This window comes from Drosophila kikkawai, chromosome 2L (genome assembly GCF_030179895.1).
Source record: "Drosophila kikkawai strain 14028-0561.14 chromosome 2L, DkikHiC1v2, whole genome shotgun sequence".
Classification (NCBI taxonomy): Eukaryota; Metazoa; Arthropoda; class Insecta; order Diptera; family Drosophilidae; genus Drosophila; species Drosophila kikkawai.
Window position 1 is genome coordinate 31262778 of NC_091728.1, and position 5219 is coordinate 31267996.

General features: G+C 38.1%; 1 long non-coding RNA gene across 1 annotated transcript; it reads right to left on the reverse strand.

Moving 5' to 3' along the window:
• Nucleotides 1-3625: 3625 nt before the first annotated feature.
• Nucleotides 3626-4784, reverse strand: LOC138927892 (uncharacterized). Its single transcript, XR_011444335.1, has 3 exons — nt 4456-4784; nt 3808-3963; nt 3626-3751 (listed from the first exon to the last, which is right to left on the reverse strand). It is a non-coding gene; the product is annotated as an uncharacterized lncRNA (long non-coding RNA).
• Between the last annotated feature and the right edge of the window lie 435 nt (nt 4785-5219).

Below are 5219 nucleotides of genomic sequence, written 5' to 3' on the forward strand. Positions count from 1 at the left end.
ATTATTATTTTTTTTTTTTTTATTTAATTATTGAATTTTATACTTAAATCTATAATAACATTCCCATCCTTCAGCTTATGGAGAGAATACATCCCTGAAGAAATCTTCTGAATTACCTCATCACTAAGGTGTGAGAACCTATCCGGGAGGAATACATTTCTTGTATCCAGTTCGAGCATAATATTGCTGCCGAACTTTCCCGTCACCCGCCTGGCCGAATAAATATTAAAGGGCATATTTATCGGTAGCTTGTGAAAGGTTAATTTCCTTTTTACCCTGCAGGCGTTGAAGGCCTGCATCTGAGGGTCTTCCTCAATATCCCTCAAAAGGGCATCGATGTCCTCCTGCGTGACCCCAGTGGGGAGGTTGGAGGCGGTTGAGTTGGAGCTGGATGAGGCGGATGAGTTGGAGCTGGATGCGGTGTTGGAGTCGGTGGAGCTGGTGGAGCTGGTAGAGCTGGTGGTGGTGGCGAAGTGGTTCATGATGCTGCTGTTGCTGCTGCTGTTGTTGCTGCTGATGCTGGTGGCTGCTCGTCACGCTTGCTGGTCGCTGAATGATATTTTTCCTAGACGAGGTCCCTGAATTTATACCCGCCAAGGAGCATATTTCTCCTCCCACTGCTATCCACTTGTACTATGGTATTCGGTCTCAAGGCATAGAACGTCTAGTTTTGTAAAAGGTCAAAGTGTCCACTTCATGTGAAGTGGTTACGAGGGGTATGGGAAGAATTACAGTCTAGCAAAAATTTAAGGCATAAATGCCCACAGTTAAAAGTATCAAATTTTTGGAAAGCTGATAATTATATCTTATTTTTTCCCCTAAATATCTAATTATTTCTAAAGGCGGCTGCAAGTTACCAAAACTGTCAAAGTAGTACGAGTCTGATCCTTTCTTATAATACTCCACCCAATGCGTTCCTTCTGATGATGAGTCTGCTAAATCTATTATTCCACACTCGGAATAATGTGGTACTTTGGGTATCTCATCTCTCATATAAACCCCCCGAAAATGTGAAATATTTTTAAAGGCAAACTTCAATATATCAAAATTGGAAAGTGCTCTCTTGGGTAGATCATTTAATAGTTTTTTTGATTGCATTTTTGTTTATTATTATTTTTTGAAAATGATATACCATAGCCTTTCTTGTATGGTTGTAGGTACAAGCCTTTACCCAACGATACAGATTCCATTTTTCTGTTATGTCTCTGGTTTTCCTTAAGTTGTGCCTTTGCCATCTTTGCATTGTTAATTGATTTTACAATAGCAGCGCTACCTGACATTTTTCTTACATCACATTGATTTTGATATTGCACTGCGTGCCACTTTAACAGCATTCAATATTTCGAGTGGCTTATTCTTTCGCAATTCGATGGTTGCCTTTTTGATAATTGATGCAAGCGATTTTTTCACCACTTTCTTTTTCTGTTGCTTTGCTCCCATACCAAATTTCTTTTCTAGCTTCATCATGTTTGTAACAAAATATGATGCAGCCCTCTCACTAATGCTGCTATCCACTGCTTTTACTCGATCCCAAGCCCTATCAATTAAAATCGAGTCTGCTTTATGACGTTCCCCCAAATCCTTTGTATTTGAATATGCTATATCGTGTTCCCTACAAGCTTCGTCTAAGCCGTTGATCCCCCGATCACCGCGAGCTAATCGTGTCTCTAGCTTCGTACCAGGTCCACAGTAATTATACCCAGGTATATGAGCCTCAAAGGGAAGAGTGTTTATTAAATTATTTATGAGACCTGTACCCTGTTTGACATTTGATTTATGACTGATAATATTATAAAAATGTTTACCCATTTTATATCAACCTCAATTAACGACTGGTTGTCTTTGAATGAAGTACTTATCTCTAAAACATGCGTTTATTAAGACAAAATAAAAAAAAATCATAGTAAAAAACATTGAAAGTGGTGGTGATGGTGAGAGTAAACATCCGCGTCACAGCTCACTGCTACCAAACACGATTAGAGCTTTGGTGGTAGGTCCGTCCAATAGCGGAAAAACTAATGTGATGATTGCCTTAATCGAGGACCCAAACGGCCTGAAATTCGAAAATATATACGTCTATTCAAAGAGTTTATATCAACCGAAATATGAGTATTTGGAAAAACTTGTAAAACCAATACGAGGAATGGGATATTATACATTTTCAGCGAATGACAGCGTTTTGTCACCAGAGGAAGCTAAAAACAAATCCATCATGGTGTTTGATGACGTAGCGTGTGAAAAGCAAACTGCTATTCGCAATTATTTTTGTATGGGGCGACATAGAAATATTGATTCATTCTATTTATGTCAAACGTATACACATATTCCAAAACATTTAATACGAGATAATGCAAATTTTATTATAATATTTAAGCAGGACGATATGAACCTTCGTCGCATATATCGAGATCATGTTCATTTTGATATGAATTTTGAAACATTCATGGAAATTTCACGAAAGTGTTGGGACGATAAATTTGGATTTCTTGTAATCTCTAAAGACGATGATATGAAAGCTGGACGATATAGAAAAGGATTCGATCAATTTATTATACTTGGATAAATAATAATGATAATATAAATATAATAATATTATTGGGAATAAAGTCAGTTCAGACTCAAGCATCATAATGACTACATCATTGACAATAGCTCTAAATGGCTACTTAGCGAGAATTTTTTCCCACAAATTGAGCTAAAACGTAATTATGAATGTGCTCTAATTGATTTTTATACATTCAATTCTATACCGAATGTTGATAAGGGGAACAACTTATTTCATATTGGGGAACAAAGTCATTGAAATACCAATTGGCTCATATGAGTTTGATGATATTTCAAAATATATTATTAATAGGCTCAAGGAGTATGAGCCTCAAGACAGTATAAAAATAGAGTGTAATATCAACACTTTACAAGTTCAAGTTATTACTAAAAATGAGACCGTATATTTTAATCATGAACGATCAATTGGTCGTTTATTCGGATTTAATAAACGAAAATTAAGACCACATGAGAAATCGGATAATCCCGTCAATATTTTAAAAATAAATTCTGTTAGATTGGAATGCAACATTATAAGCGGGTCATATGTAGGGAATAAATCAAATCATGTGCTTCATGAATTTGGAATCAATGTCCCCCCTGGATATAAAATGAACATAACACCACGAAATTTGATTTATTTGCCTGTGAACACCAGAGAAATAAGCACACTCGAAATACGGATAACTGATCAGGACGGAGATTTAGTTAATTTGCGTGGAGAAACTGTATCAATTCGTCTCCACTTACGACCGACAGAATGATTATTTACAATAAAAGGGGTACTCATCGATCCTTTGATAACATTATCAAATCTAAAGCTGAAGTGAAAGCACCATCATCTTCACATCAACGCCCGGCCCTCACATTAAAAAATAAATTGATTTTGAAATCGTTGGGATTTAATATTAAATAAAGTTTATCAACTAATATTCAAATGAATGAGATCTTTTATGTCCAGGAAAAGCCTGCTAACGATGAATCTATTATTAAAAAAGAGTTTCATTCATATTATCCATATCAGCAGAACTTCAAAGCAAATGATGAAGTACGGATCAGTTTGCAAAACCAAGACTTGTATGTCCTTCCATGTGAAAGTTTTCTCCATTTTGAAGGAACGCTTAGCAAAATTATTGACTCAAATACAGGAACGACTAGTACAAATGGCGTTAGCGGTTTGCTCAAAAATAATTGCATGGCCTATTTTCTGGATGAAATAAGATATGAGTTGAATGGTTGTGAATTGGATAGGACGCGTTTTACTGGAATAACAACGACTATTAAGAACTTTCTCTCAGTCGGCCAACAGGAAGGAGCGGCTTATCGCAATGCGGGGTGGAGTGGCGGGGACAATATCCCTTCTGGAGGACATTTCAGTTTTTCTGTACCTTTAAAAATGTTGATGGGGTTCGCTGAAGACTATAAGAAAGTCGTCTTAAACTGTAAACATGAGCTCTGTTCAGGTCAGGAGCTTTCGTTTCCCCCCCGCGCGACTCCGAAGCGCTCCTGCTTCCTCAAAGCTCCTCAGCGCGCTCTCACTCCTCAGCGCGCTCTCGCTCGCAGCTTGCGCTCTTGCGCAGCTTGCTCTCTCGCTCTTCTAGCGGAGGCTTTTCGACTCTGGGCGATCGGCGGGTCTAAACTCTCACTCCAATTTGTACATTAGATTAATTCCTAATTAGAACTCGAATAAAGCGGATCATACGATTTTATATATATTGAAAATTACCACGCCCCCCCCGGCCTACTACTTTCTTTGCGTTTGGTGGTGTTTTTTTCTCTTGCGCGATTTCGATATTTCTACTCCGGTGTTCTTTTCACTGACTGCGGCGCGGGAAGTGTTTTTTTGTGCCTATCTGGAAATTGAAGGAAGTTTTCCCCCCTCGAGCCGAACAAGCTCGTTCTGTTACTTACGAAAAACCCTGATGATATGTTTGTGAAAAATGTTGATGGAAAAATCCATAATATTGCTATAAATAGTATAAGTTGGAAGATCCCCCACATCGTTCCAAGTGACAGTGCTAAAATTAAAATGTTTAATGTAGTAAAGAGTGGAGCTAGCCTCCCACTCGCATTCCGGAGTTGGGATTGTTATATAAATCCGACATTGGTTCAGGGAACACATCATATATGGAATGTCAAGATGTCTGCAAATAGAGAACGTCCACGTTTTGCTGTTATTGCATTTACATTGAATGGAGAACTAATTACAAACAATTTGAGAAATGCAAAGGTATATCTTAATTCTGAGGTATATCCCTATGAGGATTTGAATGTTAAATATAATGAAAATCGGTTTGCTGTCTTGTATGACATGTATACAAAATTTCAAGAGAGCTATTACAATCAAGAACCCCGAGCTCTTTTATCTCCGATGGAATTCATGTCGAAGGCTCCTATTGTGGTTGTTGATCTCTCATACCAGAACGAGAGTGCCAAATCAGGAGCGACTGATATAAAAATTTCCACTGAGCTAACTGTTGCGAGTGAGATAAATACAAAGGCATATTGCCTTCTCATCCATGTGTAAGGAAGTTCGACGGCTGGGGTAAGCCTCAGTCACGTCCAAGGTCCTCTTTAACAGAAAAATTTGTAAAGATGTGGGACAAAGTGTTTTGACGGACGGCAAACTGACATGAGATGGTAATGGTCAGTTACCGGGATACGCAGCCAGAAAA